The 21,165-nt window shown below is 40.0% G+C and overlaps 1 protein-coding gene and 1 long non-coding RNA gene across 4 annotated transcripts in view; one reads left to right on the plus strand and one right to left on the minus strand.

Annotated features, from left to right (window-relative positions):
• Positions 1–21,165, minus strand: part of cacna2d2a (calcium channel, voltage-dependent, alpha 2/delta subunit 2a) — a 179,509-nt gene that overhangs the window by 136,475 nt on the left and 21,869 nt on the right. The window lies entirely within an intron of this gene.
• LOC309707068 lies at positions 14,457–15,848 on the plus strand. The gene is made up of 3 exons (XR_014276906.1): positions 14,457–14,759; positions 14,895–15,054; positions 15,635–15,848. It is a non-coding gene; the product is annotated as an uncharacterized lncRNA (long non-coding RNA).

Consider the following 21,165-nt stretch of genomic DNA (forward strand, 5'->3'; position numbering starts at 1 on the left):
TGGGCTAAATATTTACATAAACCCCATGGGGAGAGTTTGAAACCGGAGCAAGAAAGAAACAGAAGGATGAAATCCGGCAGAGGGGGATTGGGGGTAAGGGTGTGTTGGCTTCTGTAACATTATCAGAGGGATTGTCATCCAGTGATACAAACAGGTTTAAACAAAGGGAAACAACATTTGCATACACACAACCAAAGCCACACACACGTGAACAAACAGCCCACAGAGACAGGACTTTGCATACGCTTAGCCTCGCTTAATCTCCGTGCTGACATAGCCTATTCACCTGCAGGTACGGTCTCATACAAATCTCATCAGACTATTTAAATTCGCCATCTTTCCCCACATTTTAGTTGGACGTGCAGTGATAGTGATCGAACAGAGCTTACTCGTGTCACATTTTACAAGATACGGAGGTCCCCAAAGTGTTTGCACTTGTAGTGATGTAAAAATCTGGGTCATAATTTACTCAACATTATAGCTCAACCATCCCGGAATAAAACACCCTTTACAAGAAGTGTCGCACAACTTAACTAATTCAAAAAAAGAGAAAAAAGAAGATTTTAAAAATGACTCTTTTAAAAAACAATGCATGCCAATACTGCATGTGGGGATGTGAGGGGACGTTCGCTATGCTGAACCGCAAATCTGACCAACTGGACAGATGGAGCCCACAGCAATCTTTTAACTGCCAGGTTTAGTATGAATTCATTAATTAGCCCTGTCAACACAACCAAAGGGTCATGCAGAAGTGGTGTGTGATCCCAGAATTGTTCGCTGAAAACCAGCCAGCCGGTTAGCAAATATCGGACTGAGGGATTCATAGTAAGTGACTTGTTGGAGCGGGGAAGGACGAAGGTAAATGTGGGGCAGCCTCACCCCTGCTCCTCTCCTCCCTTCCATCCTGCCTCAGTCAGGGTATTTGTCTTTTAGACAGAGATAAACTGCAGCCTTTTTATTAACTTGCTGATGGTAGGGAATTGTTTTTTCCATCCACTAGCTTTTCTCAAATAGACAGCAGCAAAAATATCCTCCCTATAATTCTTCCATCGCCCATTTCTCTTATTTTCTTGACTTCCTCAGCCCCCTCCCCATCAACACCCCCTATTCAATAGTTTATGCGGCACTAAAACTGCCTGCATATTGTCACAGTAATGTCTCTGTCAGGGCCTGCTGTATATCACACATACAATCATCCAAATTTCATCTCCCATCCCATCGCATTAACTCACAGCAGCAGCAAAGTAACATGTGATCAGTGTCAGCCTGTGCGAGAGCATGTGTGAGCATGTACCTTATTGGGTGGCATACGTGCTTCATTTTGTGTGTGACTCTAGATGTTGCGGTATATATATGTTGGTTTAATTAGCGTTTGAGTGGCTGTGTTTTCACTGTGTGTGTGTTTGAATGGCCACGGCGGTCCTCTTGATGAGGAGACAGAGCCCCAGGGGGCTTCTCTTTCTGTATTGTCTCCTCCACTTCCTCCTCATTTGACTAATTACTGCGCAACTTCCACGCCACTGATGAAGCCTGGCAGCTGTCCATCAGTCTGTTAGGTTGACTTGTTTTAAACCATTGATACGAAGGGTTAGCAGGAAAATGTACTTTGACAGGAACTAGACTTCTCTCAGCATGACTTTCAGCACATCCACAAATACTATAGCAAAGATAGCAGCTTTGGTTCATTATGTTTTTAAATATCCAATGTCCAATTGCATTATTTTTGGTTTGCAGTTCACTGCTCATGCTAATGTTCTTAGGTAATCTGTGACACAAAATATAGGCACTGCTGCTTTTACACGCAATCTGTCTGTTTCTGTCCGTTAGCTCATATCTATACAGCATCTGTTACACCGAAGCCTAATCTGTCCTACGCTGCATAAACTGCTCCTCCGGTCTCTGACCATCTCTGCCAAGCTTTAGTGTTAGATTTTAACCTGGAGTGACTATCCGTTTCCACCGCGCTGGACTATACGTATTAAAAAAATACTACCTTCCTGGCAGCGTTACTGCTTTTGTCAGCTCTTTAAATAAGACGAGTTAACCTAAATCTCCCCTGTTAAGTTCTCCCTTGTAAAACATGAGTAAATATGAGATGAATAATGAGCTAAGAGTAAGCAACTTGCACAGCCAGAAACAGCCAAGCATGGATCAGCTATAATTTGGAGATAAGGCTTCATAGAGGTATTAGAGCAGCAGAGGTCAATGAGGAGCTATTATATAATTCAAATGGCTTAAAAGATGCACAGCAGTGGAATTCAGTACTCGTTATCATAAAATACAGATGATATGTCACACAGAGTAACCTTGCAAAAGAAAAAAAAATCTGCATCTTAGTAATGTTTATTACTGAGTCATTTTTTTTATTATGATTTTAGTCTGATTTCAAAATAAATGTTCATTTTTAAGAGCTTTTGGGAATAGTTGCAAGGATGCAGGGTTCTCTTTTAGCCTTCAGCAGCTGATGTCTCAGCTGACACATGCATATGCATCTTATGGGGAACTAGAGGTTGCAGCTTTTAAATTGCTACAGTTAATGTACATCTGCAAGCTGCTTTGCAACTCTCCTCTTACACCTGAATTACATTTATGAACCTTTTTTCAAATCAACTTGATTACAACCCAAAACGCATTAGCATGTGGAGCAATTTAGGGTTCTCCGTTTTCCTCGAGAACGCTGAAAGATGTAGGCGGGAACAGTAAGGAAATTGCACCAGCAGCCTTACAATTAACAGGCGACCCAGTTAACCACCTGAAATACATCTGCCTAATCCTAGCAGCAATCTGGCACATTTCATCTTGCATTTCATCTTGTTTTAAAGCTTTTACCACGAACAAATGGAATTATCCCATCCATCTGTTGTTGTGCTCTGAGAAAAATATATTTTTGGCAAAATCTGAGGATTAATGTTTTATGCAGTGAACTTCTTGATTTAAGCTAGGGGACTCAACATGTTTTTGTCATTGGATGAAAAGAAAATCCTTAATAAGCTTTCAGCATATTGTTGGTTTTCTGAAAGGTAACGGAAACTCCTTTTTACCCTTTTAGCCTTAAAAATCTGACATAACAATAATAAAAAAAAAAAAATCAAGTTCAGGCCAGGAAATGGGCCAAGCATAGGTCAGACTAAATCAGAGTAATATAAAGAAGAATAAAGAATAAAAATCCACACTGGAATCAAGATGGCTTAAGGAGACGACTCTAACCTCACTGAGCAGCGTTTGAAAACCCCTGGTAGCCAAAAATCAGGATTGACTTACTTTCACTGAATATGAGCCGCAGCGTATGCAAGTCCTTACCTGGTGGGAGGAGCTTAAAAGACCTTGCCATTTCTAGATTTCTGCCTACTGAAGCTTAAAACACATCTCTTGATGCTGCCTTTAAATTAGCTACCAAATTTAAATCAAATGGTTGGTGAGTTAAGTTTAGCTTTTGACTCTGCAGGCCCGGCGCCTACCTGAGTGACAGCCGCTATGACAGCCATTTTATTCTGGCCAACTTATCTGTCTTACCACAGGCAGAAGAGAGCAGAGAGGGAGAAATCCAAAGACAATTTAAACTCACAGTGCCGATTACATTTCAAACCTCCCAGACTGAATATTTAACCCTCTTGCCTTTCGATAAGTGATAGGGGGATTTTCACTGACTCAGGAACTCAATTTAACCTCCCCTCTGAGAGACATGGCTGCAGAAACGTCCTATAGGCTTGCCCTTGGTGACGGCCAAACCTCTTCCTCCCTCCTTCCCGCTGTGTGACGCTAACAGTGGCTGTCTGCTGGGCCTGATAGAGAGTGGCTCCATGCTAAGTCATTACACACGGAGCACAGCCTAATTACACACAGACGGCCCCATGTAACCTGCCAACAGGGTTACTGCTCTTAGAAGTGACTGCATTAAGCATACGGCGACGCAAACCCTTGTGGAGAGATAAGGGACGGCTGGGATGTCTTCGGGTGGAGGTGGGGTTGGGGGCCCTTAACAACCCTCCATATCTAACCCGCAGAGATGTCAGAGTCGCATCCAGCCCCGTTCGCTCCCTCAGCAACTCGCAGCCCTAACAGCCCTAACAGGTTTGCAGTGACACACTAAACTGGACAAGCTCTCAGCGGAAGGCAGATAGTTCTCCATATTGAACATCACAGGGCCACTTTTACAGCATGCCAATTCCTGCCAAACTGGCTGTTTCCATGGAAACGTAGCACTTAATGACCGATAACAGAGAACGACCTGGGAAAAAAGGGAGTTGAGAGCAAGCGAGAAAGAGAAAGCCACTGACAGAGAGAGATGGCGAGAGAAAGACGGAGATCTTGTGGAACAAAAGAAGCAATTTAGTATCGGAGGACAGCGTGAAGCCTGATTATGTCGTCAGTGTAAATGATCATTAATTTCCTTCTGTCCAGCTGGGCCAGATTAATGCCTACCCATTCTGCAGGGTAGAAAGAGAGCCTGGGCTTAACCATTTCATGGGACACCCCTACGACAGCAAGCGTGGCCTGGAAAAGAGCTGTGGTTTGACCACACCGGCACCTATAACTGGATATACGTGGATAGTGGATACTGTCACTCTGTCAGTTTGCCTATTGTTTTGAATTTTTCATTAGTCTGGCAATGAAAACCAACCATCACCACAAAGTAAAACCAGAAAATAAATAATAATAATAATTAATGAGCTGGAAACTGTTTCATCAAATGCAGCAGTTCCTTGCATTGTCGTTTTTGTGAACTCTACTTCAGCTTTAAATATTTAGCTTAACCCAAATCCAGTTCTTTATCATTTCCATTCTCTTAATCTGCAATGTGCCCGAACCAGCAATTTATCTAAGAGCAGAAAAAAAAGATGAGATTCTGCATTTTCCACTACAAATCTGATCCAATCCATAATATTTTTCCATGTTGTTTTGAAGCTGGCCCCTAGTGGTTATTCCCATTAAAACAATGGTTTCAATTTGCTATATTGCAGCATGCATGAGGAATTAGGACCTCCAGTGCATGACTAAACTGATAACCAGAGAGCTTCTGTGTTAAATGAACCATTATTATAATATTCTGTGCATTTTTACACTAACTGAAAATATTAGCCTGATTAATTTAGAATATATAAACCTAATCCTAGAGCTGTCATTAGCTATGAGGCCTGTAGTGATGACCTGTTAGTGTGACATTAATATGTAAATATTTGACACAACACTGACAGGTCAGATGTAAAATCTCACACGTGAGCACCAATCACATCACACTCACACTCACACACACACACACACACATACACACACACACCATGCACCTTAATGTCTCTCTGCACAGCTTAGTCGGTGGTTTCCACATAACTGGATCTGATCCCTCTCAACAGAAGCAGCACACTGTTTGGCTGCTGAAAGCCCACACTTTCACTCCTCTTTGCATGAGCTGATCTGATTATTCATAAAGCAAGCAATTACACATCCATTAAAATTGCAAATACAAAATCCAGGATTGGCAAAAGTTTCACGTCAATTAGGTTAGTTTCCGAAAACATCCGCAACCTGTGAGACAAAACGCATTCAAAAATAATTGTTGACTGAAATCCTATTAAAAATTTAGACCCTCAGAACCTGAAGACAAAACTGTGGCCACAAACTAAAAAGCTTTAAACGTCTCCATTCTTGAGTAAGTGTGCCTCCAAAGACACTGCCAATCTCGTATGAACAAACTGTAGTGTTTCCTCTGTTAAAAGCCAGTAGTCAACTAAAAGCTGGCTCTCCAATAATGGCACAGGGTGTGGTCAAGAGCCTGGTAATGGACCTGTAAGCTGTTTGCCAACCACGATTAAATCGTAAAAATAGGTACTAATTGCCTGGCACCAAACCGGTGAAACAGGGATGGTACTAGATTCCTGGCATTATGTAAAGTGTATACTGCATGTAATGCACTGTGCATTTCTACTACCTTAATAATGCATTCAGGAATATGACAACACTGTTTCCAATACTTCTTGTTCTTTCTTTACTTTTAATTCATTTACTGTGATACGCTTTGCTTTTCCCTGTCTTTTATCCCATTAGGCTGCTACTTGCCATCTAATGTTCACAATAAAAGTAGTGAGTAGTGACCACTGAAATACTACAGACCTTTAATTTGACAGTTACAGGAAGCACTGAGTTTGTACTAACAGCATAACAAACCACCTTTAACAGAGAAAACTAGGGCAGATCCTAAAATAACACTTTATGAAAAAGATAATCGCTCAAGTCCCTGCTATGAAAGAAAAACGACTTAATATCAGCAATTATATACGAGCCTGCTTCAAATACAGGCCCATTACTTTTTCCAGGCAGGGTGACGTTACGTCGTCACGTAAAACATTGTTACTGTGTTTCTTCCAGAGACGGCTGGCAAAGATACAGGTTTCTTAGGTTCTTTCCAAAAAGACAACTGGTTGTAACTGATTACATTATGCAATGTGCGTGTGTGTGTGTGCGTGTGTGTGTGTGTGTGTGTGCGTACTTTGTTGGTTGTCTACCTGTTTTATGAAGTGTGTAATTGAGCTTTCAGTGTCCTGAATGTAAATGTTTAATAATAGTCTCATTCCAGCCTTTTCTTCATTCTTTCAGCCAAATGTGATGCTACATTTTACAAAGGCGTCTTTTTTTCACTGACTTTACATTACTTTGAGTTCTTACTGTGGCTTTACATAGTAGATTTTTGTTATTTGTAATCATCAAAGTCAACTTCCTTGTTAATTCCTATATGCTGTAATTACAGGGTTTACACAGGAAAATGAAATGTCATCTCTCTCTGACCCACAGGGTGCAACGAGAATGAATCAAAAAAATAAATGAAATTAAATCGAGAGCTACGAGATGTGAGATAAATAAGAATTACATAAGATTTATATTAAAACCTACAAATAATGTTTGCTCTTTAGATATAAAAATATGAGCTATAGGAGGTTTCTTAAAGGTTTATACAGCATTAAAGTTCTTTGTATAAACATATGAAGTATACATTAATTATTAAAATGAATCAATAAAAAACCTATAATGTGTAACTGTCCATCTTTATCTATAGTTTCACATGTACAATCACAGTATACTAATGCGTTATTGCTGAAAATATAGAACAAATGATTAAATATACAAGACAGAAACAAAACTAGTACTGATTAATTAGAACAACTGTACAATGAATACAGTGAACTTGAATGCTTACTCAGGGACAGGCACGACTAATAATATCTGGCAAACCCTTTTTTTGGGAAACACACATAAGAGCTTTTAGCTTTTAGCTTCCTTGTGTTATCCTGAAAATTCTGACTCCAAACCATTTTTTGGAGCCAACGCTGCTTGCCATATTCCTTCCGAAGGAAACTCAATTTTGACAATTTAGAACAACAAATTCAGAGAGTCAGAGAGACGGCTTCAATTCCCCCGAAGTTGCGTGGCCCAAACGGAGACAACATTCAAGAAAGAGCTGTCGATCAGCATTTGTACAAAGCGTGTGACTGTGCAACGATCAATGCCTTGAACACGAGGGCTGCTCTTTGAAAGGCTCTACAAACACACTATTAAAACAGAGATCAATGCAGGGCCTTCCTTACTATGTTATCATACGACACAGACACGCATGCTGGGTCCTAACGACTGCTTAGTACTCCTAAAAACCAAACAAAAACACATTTAACACAACCTTTCAGGATCAAGGCTAAGACCCTGAGTAATGAGCATGCGGTCTGTAACTGTGCCGCTCCTTTTATTTCACAGCTAAACACTGCTAAAGGGTTTGACTCACAAAAACATTTTTCACAGAACTAAGTGCAGAGAATTATTCCCAATGTCAAAATAATCCAAAATAATCCAGGTTGCCTTAAAATAAACCTTAATTTCAGCCTAAAAATGATCAGTTTTGAAAGTCACAATCTATTTTCCTTCTCACTCATAGCATCAAAATGAATATCTCTGGGACAGAATATATCATGGTTTGTTATCGTAAAGATTATTTATAAGGATGAGCCTTGGTTCTCGCTATGTCATCTATATTACATGATAAACTGCAGCTAAATGTCTGATTTCCTGCAGCAAGGCACAGAGCTGTGGAGATATACTGAAGAAAGATGTCACTGTTTCATCATTTATGTCTCATATGTATGCTCGAGTGTTTGTGTGTGGCAGAAATATTTGATGCAGAGCGACTGTGAACCAGCCTGACTGATGGCTGAAAAGAATGATCCTCTTTAGAGCCAGAAAGTTTACGCTTTGGTGCACAAATTTGAAAAGCTACAGTACAAAGGAAAATGTTTCATAAAATGCTCATTCTTCAAGCTGTAAGTTTCAATTTCCACTTTAGTGGCTCTGTCATTGTGGAGTCTTTAAGTCTGTGAAGAAAAAGGCGAGCAGAGTCTGACCAAGACTGTGTGGTTTCCTTTTATATGAGTTATCTGAGTATTATAAGCAGAATTTGGCATTTTTAAATCTCTAGTTCAACGATAACTTGTGGAGATACTTTTACCTGCACAACAATCATATAAAGTCTCTTTTACATAAATTGACTTATTTATTGTAACCATTATTTAGTTTGATGTTTCAGCTTAGTTTGGTTTATAAATGATCCCCTTCAGTCCATTGCATTAATCATGATCCATATTGATGATTGATTGGCCAATGTGGTGGGGCGTGGTCTGTGGTGCCGTGCAGGGAGGGCGGACGCACCTGCACGGCATCCTTAATCACGCCCGCCTAGTTAAAAACACGAGGACTCAGGGGTTGGTGGGTGTTGTAGTGTGACAAATATTGAATAAAATGGCTCAAACCTATGATCCCTGGACCCGCCGTGTCTCATTCACACCACAGCCAATTAATCATTTGTTTAGATACTGTAGCACAACGAAGAGTAGCAGGGAGAGGAAGGAGAGAGGAAGGTCTGTTTGAGCCAAACCCGGACTGCTGCATTTGGCTCTTGTGGCATATACACCTTCTGGTGCCTCCAGTTACTAGTTTTGTCTTAAATTGTCACTGATTAAAGTCACAAGCAATAACACCATTTCCAAAAACTCCAACACGTGCAACGTTAATAACACTCTTTTCAGGGTTAAATTAAACTAAACTATTGAGGTACGGTCACTATTTCTGCCTTTCTGTTCTACTTCAGTTGGACATATTAGAAATGACTTAGCTGCTCGATATTCTTTACTTATCTATTTTAGAAAGCCTGATGGTGAACTCAACTATTGTGTTCCTAAACCCCTACCACTCCATACCATAGTACCATTTTCAAATTCAAATGAATGTATTTATGGAGTAATTATTACAGCAATCCATGCATTTTCTGCTTATCCAGTTCAGTTGGGCTGAACATACAGTGAGAGGCAGGCGACACCACAGTGAGACAGACAACCTCTCATACTTTCACTTACAGTAAGTTTACAATCACCAGTTAACCTAGTTAACCGAACATACATGTCTTTGGACTGCAAAGGAAAACAATCTAACTACACACAGGCAGCTGGTTCACTCAAACCCATGACGACATAAAGTTTTGCAAAATCACACACTGCATAAATACATCTTAACCCTTTAAGACCTACCATAGAACCAAGTCCTCCAGGGCTTATATCATATTTTTACATGTTGTAGTGCCATTTTTTGGAGCATTTCAAGTTGATATACATCAATACAACCATTATAGCCCAAATTTTAATAATATGTATGCATTAAGTTTATAGTAATTACATAAATTGCAAAAAAGTGCAATAAACTACAAAAAAATTGAAAATCGTTTTTGTTTTTTTACCATATATTTCTAGTTAGAGAAATTTAAGAGGCTTATCCCTCAAAACTGTAAATACAAAAAGGTTGCACAAACTAGTTTCCCACCACAGGAAATTTATTTTAAGTGTCTTCATAGTTTTATTTTTGAAATACACCAATTGCAGGAATGCAGGAAAAACGAAAATAAATATTATACTGCAAATTTGCAAAAAAAAAAACAGCACATGCATCAAAATAAACTATTTCCAGCAGTGCAATTTTTGTTCTATGCATTCCAGAAATGACACAGAAAGTCATAAAGTCAAACATAACTTTTAAAAACACCAGTAAAGGCTCGCTAGGCCCTGATGGTAAAAAACTATATTTCCGCAAAATGGCGTCACTTCCGGTTTCGGGCAGGTCATGCGATAGTTCGCGCTGATGGACGTAGGAAGTGTTACAAACAACTGATCAGATCGCCAAAGCGTGTTTCTGGAATATTATGTTTTTGTTGCTGCAAGTGCTTTTTATGCAGTTTTTGCAAAGCTTTATGTGGAAGGAAACTGTGACCGAGGACAAGCTGATGGCATAAGATGTAAGTACAACTCCTCCGGTTTCATATGCAAAACAAATTATTGCGCTAGCTTATGTGGTTGCAGTGCTACCGGGATTTTAAAATAGTTAAGCAAAACAGAGCGTGCCTGCTCCGACCGGCTTTAAAGGGTTAAAATCTCAAGTTTTTATAGCGTAAAGTCAAAAAATATAAGATAATAATAAAATACACCATTTTAGTATCTAATGCTTCAAGGTCATAGGTCAGCGTGTTGTTAGAAAAGCAGGCGGATGTCAGCATGTAATAAAAACATCATTAAACATCAAAGTTTTAGTATAGCCTTTGCCTTTCAGGGGTGAGTTGCTCTCTGAGTGCGCTTGTTCCCACTGTCGCCAAGTGCTTGCTCACGGGGGGTCGTCTGATTGTCGGGGTTTGTTCTGTATTACTGTAAGATCTTTACCTTATAATATAAACCACCTTGAGGCAACTGTTGTGATTTGGTGCTATATAAATAAAACTGAACTGAACTGAATCAGTGCTAAGCACCATCCCACCTACTGTTATTATGTGACTTTAAATGGATTCTTAATGGCCAGAACATAGTTTAACCATTTAGCAAGTAAATCTCTCCCCCCCAAAATAATGCATTTTTTCAGCTGTTTCACAGTAAAAGCTATATTAAAGTGTGCCGTATACAAAAAGAGAAGTGCAGAGTTGACCTCAGCCTTGCCTATCAACTCACACAGAGGGTGTATAGTTGAGTCACAAAGAGAACTGTGACTAAAAGCTGCTAATTTGAGTGCAGCAGTCCACTACATACAGAGAGACTCTAGCTGTGTTAGACACATGCCTTTTGAGACACCAGCCAACTGTATCTTAATGGCATGAGAGCCATAGAAAGAAGTGACTAAGAGCCAGTTTGAAAATAGACATGCAGACGTTGGTATGGCAAAATAGGAGTGACTAAACCCCAGAGTGAGTCTGGACCACGGAGCTGGTGTGCAGCTTCCATGTCTGCATGTCATTAGCTCATATCTTCTGGTCTCGTTGGCAGTGCTCAAACGCTAAGGTGTCCCAGCAGAAGGCTGAACTAGTCCACACATTTAACAGTGAATTTAACATTACAGACCCCAGAGGCCATACGGGGTTTTCATCACTAGGATTTCATCACACACACACAACCTCTTGAGCTACATTCACTGTCAAAATCTCTGCAAAAAATACACCACACTGGTGAACAAAAGGGGATTTCACTCTCAGTCTTCATGCTTCCAGATTCTTTCCTCATGTACACAAACTCAGATCTAAGCTCCACCCAGGCACATATATAAACACATGCTTCACTACACTTTTTTTTTTTTATCCTTGTGTCTATATCATATGACGAGGCTCAATCAGTCCTGGATGGACTATTCATCCTCCAAATTTGACACTGAATCCTACCCAATAACAAACAGCTTCATCCCTTTTCCCGCTCTGCAGACCATCTTTATCTGGAACAGCTACAAACACACATGCACGCACGCACAATCTACAAATGCACCTAGATCAGTTGAGCTGAGTGCACCTGAATAATTCATATCAGGAAAAATTTACTACGAGCCTTCATTATGAGCAGGGACAAATGCTTGTTTTGTATGGTACAAGAACTATGAGACAGCCCTTCAAAAAAATGCCACCCTATACGCAGTGACCCATTACCATATTATTGGCATGCAGAAGTAAATTACACCAGAAATCAGCCTGAAATTAACTCCGCAGAGCTGTAATAGCTTTTTGCATTCAAGAAAAACACAACATGACACACGGGAGCCTCAAACTAATGAATGGCATTGAATATAAAGCAAATGGCCTGAAATCACGCCAACGGAAGAGGCAACAAGTCGTGCTTCTGGTCATCTCCTCTTTTAGATATCAAAATTAACTTTAAAGGTAAAGTATGCAACACTTTCATTTAAAAAAAAAAAAACATAAACAGACCGATACAAAAATAGTCCCTCTCAGCCATTACTCACAACCCACTCAAAGTGCGTATGCATATTCATCTAACGAGACTCTTCCTTCTGCCTCTGCTGTCTCCTTTCTCTCTTATTTTGCTCTGTTTTGGACATTGCTGGGCTGCAACCTTTGCTGAGAGGTTGTGTAACACCAGGCAGCAGCAATGTCCAGGCTGTGAGGGCAGAACAAGTAGAAAACACTGCAACCAGGTTACACATGAGCCCATATATAAAACAATCAATTTCAATCGCCAGCACTGATTAAAAAAATAAGTTTGACTATACAGAAGCTTTTGAGAATCCTGCTCACAGTATTTACGACCTCAGTAAACAGTTTATGATCTCGTTTTCTACGTTAAAGTCTTAACTACAACACAATGTTTATATTGTCCTAAATTATGTTTCCATATAGAACAGAACAGGTGACTGGCAAGCTGCTACCTTACTTGTTAGACGCCGACAACCAAAGTGTTTAAATAGACTTACAGCTGGTTAAGTCCATTTTTTTGCGTACGGTCTCTGGTTACATGACTGTCTCTGTCACTGCAGTGCTCTCTGCCTGTGTCATGAATGTATAAAGAGCTGCGTGGCCGCTCGCTTGATGCTGATTGCAAACACTTACAGAGCGGAGAAGCCACAGTGGACAGGATGACGGCGAGCGCCTCGGATGCATTCACACAAAATCCGGCAATGCGAAGCCTCGCTGCAGGGCAGTGTGAAGGTTTGCAGAGGTGTGGGTGTTTGTATTTCTGTTTTAGAACGTAGCCACTCTCAAACGAGCAGAAAATTGTTTAATTCTCTGATTCACTGCTTTGTTCTCCTTAATGCCGTTGCTTCCAGTCATTCGCTCTTTCATTTGTTCAATCACTCCTCGGTGAGCTGTGGAGCGCAGACCTGTACTACAGGTTTTATGTTTCTGTACTATGAATGTGGTCCAGTTCGTACAGGGGTACATCACCATGGTAACTAATGCTCCAAACCTAATCTGCTTATGTTCCTGATTAGAGATCAACAGGTATGCAATCACTGTCTATTGATCAATCAAATCTCCAGGAAACAGCGTCACCGTTCCTGGAAGTTCTCTTGAAATTCCGTCTAATGTCTCTGTGTTTCCCAGATGAGGATGAGTAATAAATACAGATTCTTGGATGCAATTTTATTCCTTCACTGTAAACTCACACGTTGCCAGCTTTTCTTCCTGCCTTCAAATTGGCTATGCTTCATTAAAATAGTAGCTCTTTCATACTGACTGAAACGTTTAAAGCACAGACATTCAAACCATGCTGTCAGAGTAATATTCTGGGTATGTTGAACTTGTTTTGTAGTGCAAGGTCCAGGTTTGAATGCTGAAAATTCCTTCATAATATCCCTTAAGGTCAATACTACTGATCATTAAAATAAAAGAAACAATAGGCACAAATCTAACTTTCTACAAAATACTACAAAAAAAGATCACTGATGCATTCCTAGAGCACTTAAGGTGTAATTTATCCTCAACTTCTACAACTTATCTCACCTTGAACTACACAGTGACGCACAAGAGCTTTCAAGCACACACTTTTCAGTAGCTCCATTTGCTTTTACATCAGTGGCCTTCATCAGCAGATGGAATTTGCTCAGCTGTCATCGAACTGTAGCTGTTAAATGTTTCCATTGCAGGTGATTTTCATCTTTGAAAAGCGCTGACGTAAATAACACAAAGAGCAATGGCTAAATTCCATTTAGCTGCTTTGGCTTTCAAGTCCTGGTGTTGTGCGAGCTCGATCATTGGTTGAGCTGGTTCACAACTTACTGGATCGCTGAGCGTGCCCATAAATAAAAGACAAAAAGTTTTTTAGAGTGAAGCAACACTGGGTTTCAGGGAAAACGGAGTGGATTTGTTTTCAATGATACATTAAAATAACAAACTTGATCATAAATGTTGAAGATAATTAATGGGTAATGGAATAATTAGTCAGATGACCATTTATGACTTTAAATGGACTGTGCAGGTATACAGAGGCCCATATTCCACACAGCAACCACCCAGTGGCACACTGTGTTACCTAATGCAAGTTTATCATGTTAAAAGGCTAACTGATCATTAAAACAACCATTTTCCAATTATGCTAACACAGCTGAAAACAGTTATGCTGATTAAAGGAGCAATAAATGTGGCTAGTTAAGTGTCTGGAGCCTCAGCCTTTGTTGCTCGATTACAGTCTTAGAATAGCCACACAAAAAAGGAAAAAGGAAATTTCTAAAGAATGGAGGATATCATATAACACTGTGCACTAAGGCCTGGTGCACAACTGAGCACAAGGTCAGGAACATTAGTTAGTTTGAGACCGATGTCTCACAGGTCTTACCTGAAAAACACGAGTTATGAGTGAAAAGGAAATCCCTGAATCCTTTCTTTTGAGGAAAAGTTGCAAAGGACAAGAAGAGAGACTTTTGCCAGACTAAGATGTGGCTTTTTCTTTTTAGTGGAGTCACCTCTTCACAGGGTAAGGTCTATTCTGAGCATTCTGAACTTGTCATCTATGCTGGCCCAGTGGGCTTGTTCTGGTGAAACCTCACAGCTTGAAATCTTTTTCACGGTTTGGAGGATGGGTTAATGCGTTCTTTGTGATATTTTTCAGGCAGCTTTGCACAGCACCAGTTTTTTAACGCGTGGCAGCAACTGTAGGCAGCGCATGTGCCGAGGCTGTAATTCGTCTGTAAGTGATGGAGGCAGCATACACCCACAAGTGTTCTAGTCTAACCTGACATGCTGAAGGAGGAGGATGCCCACAAGCACAGGTAAAAGTTAACAACAACCCAACTCATTGACAAGAAAGAGTCAGGGATGAACAAAGGGTGATAACTAGAGCCTGTGGAGCGCAGACCTGTACTACCATAGGGCTCTCACCCTATGGTAGCTGGAACACCCTGGACAAGTAGCCAGCCTATGTAGGGCTAACACAGAAAGACAAACAACCAGTCGCACTCACATTCATACCTGTAGGCAATTTAGAATCGCCAGTTAACTTAACCCCACTAACTGCATGTCTTTGGACTGTGGGAGGAAGCTGGAGTACCCGGTGAGAAGCAAACACAAGGAGACTCGGGGGGGGGGGGGGAAGGCCCCGGCCTGGTGGTGGACCTTCTTACTGTGAGGCAACAGTGCTAAATTAGTTTGAGACAGATGTCACTGAGCAGTGAAATGGGCTAAAATGGTTGCAGCAGTTAACATTATATAAATGCTTAAGCTAAAGTAATGTGAATAAGATTTCACCTCGTAGTAACGTTAGTAGGCTGCTCGGAAACCACCCCAACACTTCAGTCTGTGTCCTGTCAGTAAAGTACAATGTTAACATTTCCTGTTCTGTTCCTGTTCTAGAAATGAATGAGGTCCAGAATTTTTTCTCTTTACAACATGTGTGCTTCAGTGACCAGCAGAAAAGGCCAGACTTCTGAAGAGATTCGGTACAAAGAAATTCACACCAGAAATTCTGAAAACTGTAAAGTACTTTATTTTGTATAGCTTCCCTCTTTTTCACAGAAGCTACTTTGTATATATATAAATGTGGAAGTTGAATCTTGTCTGGCTGTAAAAAAAAAATAAAATAAAATAAAACACAAAAGAATTATTCCCTCCCTTGAAATTAAAACGGCAGAAAGAAAAAAAGTTACTCACTCCTGGCCCTGGCTCCACTGTGCCTCTGACTCACTCCTGGTGTCTAAACCAACCAATTATCATTCCTCATGAGTCCTGTGTTAACCTAACCTCCTAAACACAAGCCAGTCAGAGTCACTGCAGAATTCCCAGAATTCCCGTAGTCTTTTCAAAGTAAAAGCCACAATGATCCAGTTTTACTGTCTTGTTCTGACCAAAGTCCAGACCTCATATCTGGATCCAGCCCTGCCTGCACTGTTGGTTTAATTTAAACATATTCCATTATTCTTATCTCATCGTGACATATCTTAAATTGTTCTTATCTTTCATCAAAAATTACGACTATCATTGCTGGATGTCATCACTTGCTGTATCATTTCTTGGCACTTTCCCACAGATGCTTGAGTCTTGTTTTTGTGTTAGTCTTCAATCAACTCTGAGTCCAAGCTTATTTTTTTTCACTGAGAGTCAATTTTAATTTATTTATTTTTAAACATTCGTCACTCCCGTGGAAGCACTTTGGAAAGCTGCACCTCTTCTGGCTTCCTCCTCAAACCTCAGACGCTATTATTCAATTTCGTACAGTCAGGCTTTCTCCTTATTTCTTGCGTAGAGGTGCAGGCTTCTCTCTTACAACATCATCACCACTTCCTCTGCTTCACCTAGATGTAAGTGTGTTTCCTTATATAGAGAAATGGAGGCGGAACAGTATGCAGATAGCATGCAAACTGTATGGAGAATGTACCAGGCTGAGAGCAAAACAGGTGGGTATGCACATTTCATAAATGCAACAATAAATTTTGCATGCAAACATTATTATTTATTTATTTTTCGCACAGGTTAAGAATGATTCCATGCAAATATTCATAAATAAGGCCGTCTAACTTGGAATAATGAGAGTTAAGTTGAGCCATATTATCCATTTTGTGCTCTTTTTTGTGACTCTGTCTTAACCCTGTAAAACCTGAACCATGAAGTAATGGCCAGAATTGTTTTTTTTTTTTTACACCAAGTGTTTATTAAATCTTTTATCAATTATATTTAAAAAGATCAAACTGAATATAAATGTGCATATATGAGTTTTAATTTGTATCCTTTTTGCTACATTGTTTATCTTAAAACACACAAAAACCTATAAGGGAGTTAGTGTTATGATTCAAAAATCACACTGATGATGTGGAGGTCTCAAAAACTCATGTGTCAAATATGATGTACTTGGCGCAAGAGGGCTGACTAATACATGTTTAAACAGCATTTTGGTAAATATAAGTAAGACACATAGACATATTATAGACATGACTAGAAAGTCTGTTATGCACAAATTTGAGTGGTTTTATGTAATTTTACATATGTTTGCATGTCAGTGAGGGTGTGTAGTATGATCCTGTCTGTGTGCTTACACGCTATAAATATGGATGGGTGAACGCATATGTGTGTGGGTGTATCTGTATTAACAGTGGCCCTATACACTGTTAAATTTAGCTGTCATGGAGAACACTAAGAGTATGACAAATAACCATGAGAAAAGACTTCCTCGTATAGTACTTACAGCAGAGTGTGGGAGTGTGGGTGCAGGTAGCACAGCAGGACGAGGTAAGGTCTCAGTGGATTACTGAACAACCTCTAAAGGAGACAATAAGAGGCCATCAGGGGCGGAGAGGGGAGAGGCTAGATTAATGAAATATGAATGTGTTTACTGAACAGCTGTCATGGCAGCCTACTGATGGCTCAGGGATATTAAAAATACACGGCGCAGCTGATGGCTTCACCTACACTTCAGCGACCCCCGCCATCTTCAGAAACTACTCTAATCAGCATACAAACTCATCGCAATCACAATCACCCACAGAAATGATCATCATCACACTCTTCATCACTATTCCCATCCTCACCATCAGCCATCGCCTGTTCATCTACATTATCGCTTTCATCGCGCGGCGGAATCACGCCGCTGCAGGAAATTGAAGTCGGCCAGATCAATAAATACAATATAAAATTAAATTAGCTGCCAAGATGAGGTGAAAATGTGAGAATAAGTGTTTGGAGGCAAAGGCAGAGGTAACGCTATCCAGTCGAAACAATCAAAAAACACATTTCGGACACAAGCAAACATCGCGGTGAGGCGACAGGCTTCCTGTTATGGATTTATGAAATGAGTTAAAAGAGGTGAGCCACATATGCTTTGATGTTTGTACCTGTGCGCGCGTCTGTGAGTGTGTGCGTGTGTGCGTGTGTGCGCGTGACCATGACATCATTTCTGCAGTGTCTAATCAAGGAGAAAGGGAGCCAGCTTTTGCAAGGGAGCTGTAATGTAAACACAATTGACCTGCTTTAATAAGAAAAAACACGATACTTGCACTTTGCCCACACTTTCACGGAGACACAGAACACCTTCACTCCACCTACGACGATACACAGCCTCACCACCTGCTAAAACAGATCCCAATGTATCTCCGCTCTTTTGAAGTTTTATCTTTTCTCAGTGAAGGATGGCGATTCGCTGCATGGCAAAACTCCATCTGTTCATTTCAATATGAATGGGCATGTAAGTTTGGTGCCGCTGGAGCGGCAGAGATGTGAAATTGCGGATGGCATGCAGAGCGGCCCCGACACGCAGGGTTAATTCAAAACGCCTTTGATGTCTGCCTGCGTGTGAAATGAGCTGGTGGTCCAGGGTTCACTCATACACATGCCAGCACATACATACACGGTCGTACGCGCATACTCATCACACCTAAAAAAAGAGAGAGAAAAACTGGAGGGACCACTGACGTGGGCACGTGAATCCAGCCACACAGTAATCAATCAGCTCATATCGCATATTCTACAGCGCCAAAACACCATCAGAAACTCTGCCTCGCTGTGTTGAGAAGCAAATCCATTGCACTCTTCAGGATTTAACTCTTGAGCATCCCCAAAACATTCACTCACATACCATCCACATGACAATGGAAGCTTAAGCAGCCTGTAGGCAACAACAGACGGCTGGCTTACACACACAATACCTGTGCAAAGCAGACGCAGCTGCACAGCAGTAAATGTCAGGATGAAATTTTAACTGTCGTACACAAAACGTATCTGATTAAGCTCTTAGGTGTCAGTAACCCGAATCAAGCATTTGTTGTATTTTTCCCTCAAGCACTTTTATGATTTATTTCTGCTTCGCCAAAAGTTACAGAGCCTTTAAAGTCACACCTACACTGTCATTAATGTAATTATAACTCACAATAAACGAATGCATTTAGCTCGAATTCAATTAGATCAGCTGTGTCATTTCTAAATACATGCTGAGTGATAGTAATTACAGTGTTGATGCTAATGTAAATAGCAACGTCGGTTGTAACTCAGACAATTGGCCGCTGCATTGAAACCGGTGACAGAAAAAACATAAACAGAATTATTTATAAACAAACACACAGATTTGTGCAAATTGTGAGGTTGGAAGTCGGGGCGACTGTGCACTGCCGGATGCTTTTTTTCAAAAATAAATGACTTATATGAGCATTAAAATCATTTATTTACTTTTATGGTAGGATACTCTCTGAATGTGAAGATAATAAATGGCACAGCGGCACTGGCGAAACGTTTGATTGTGGAAAGTTGCTCAACAAGTTTAATGAGTATGCGAGTGCTAAACATTTTGAGTTTGTAATATTGGTTGGGAAAAATGGAAACGCGGCTCGTTATCTTTCAATTTCACTGTGAAATAACTCGTAAAGGGAGGTAATGGTGTTCTCTTTGTCTCTAATCAGTCTAATGTGTTGATAGCGATGCTTTTTACTACATCCTGCTTGGAGCTACGTCAGTATTTTATACTGACCGGCCTTTATGAGAGGCTTTCAGGTCCACAAGTTTTGATGGCCAAAAACGGCAACAGGAGGACCACATGCCCCTGTCTGCTTTTGTTATGGGGATCACTATGAAGGAGCAGGTGTGACTGAAGCAGTAAAAACAGGATGGGAGCTTAAAATTATTTTATTTCAGTTTTGGGTTGTTTGGGAATATAAAGGACTGGTTTATATCCAAAACAGTAGGGGTGGGGGGAAAAATCGATACTGTGTAGTATCGTGATATTTTGTTTGCTAATAATGTATCGATACAGGGACAGCAGAAATCGATATTTTGTTACAAAAAAAGTTTTTGTGGACTGGAACATGCTCTGACTTCAGAGCATGTTGATCAGCTCCTTTTTCTGAGCAAGAATCCTGACATTCTGACATCCTGACATTCCTTCACTGTCCAAATGTGTTTGTCATGTTCATTGCTGCCATAAAAAGTTTACTTATTTTCATTTAAGACATGTTGTATTTTAATTAAGTTTAAAACTTTTTTATTTAATGTAAAATTATATTTTGTTTTAATTTACTTTCAAATTCTTCAGTTGCTGAAGGGGCTGCATAGTTTTCACAAATTTCATAGTTCAGAATAGCTATAATTGTACCAGATGGTTGCATTCAGTTAAGTTGGACTAGACTGTAATACAAACCGTTCAGTTTGTCAACAATAAAACTGACTGAAATGAGAGAAAGACTGAGTGTGAGACTTTGTTATTAGATAAAATGAATATTAATAAAGTTTACCTTTATGTACAGAATCTGAATATCGCAAAATATTTTTAAAAATTGCAATAATATCGTATCGTGCGTTAAGTATTGTGATAATATCGTATCGTGGGATGTATGGTGATTCCCACCTCTACAAAACAGTGGCAAGACACTTACGTGAAGGAGACAAGGGGGCTGGAAAAGGATGGAGAAGGGTTGTGTAGGGTTGTGTCACAAACACAATGCCCAATGCCCAGAATTAGCCCAGCAAAGACCCCATCAGGCTGACACAATGCCTAATTTTAACTGTAACTTTTAACTATTTTTAACTTTAATGTTTTTACAGTGTTTCCTACTGACAAAAACCTCCATTATTGCCATTCATACTACACCAAAGTAATTAAGTAATAGATAAACAATAACAATTAAATCACAGAAAGGTTCATGTATTTTTTCACAATCTGCTATAGAATTTTCTTTTTCTATTCTATTTTCTTTCTATTTTTTACATGGATCATCAAGAGTACTAGTCAGCCACCAGCTTCTTCTGTAATTTTACACATTTATTTATAAGTGCTGACAGATTTCTTGCATTTACTACATCAGCATTTCTGTATTATATAGAAAAACTGAGATTTACTGCTGAAATTGCACTTCTTTCGTCTCACCATTAGAAGTGGGCAGATCGATTCAAATATCAACAGTATCAAT

This window comes from Aulonocara stuartgranti (assembly GCF_965226115.1).
Source record: "Aulonocara stuartgranti genome assembly, chromosome: 5".
Classification (NCBI taxonomy): Eukaryota; Metazoa; Chordata; class Actinopteri; order Cichliformes; family Cichlidae; genus Aulonocara; species Aulonocara stuartgranti.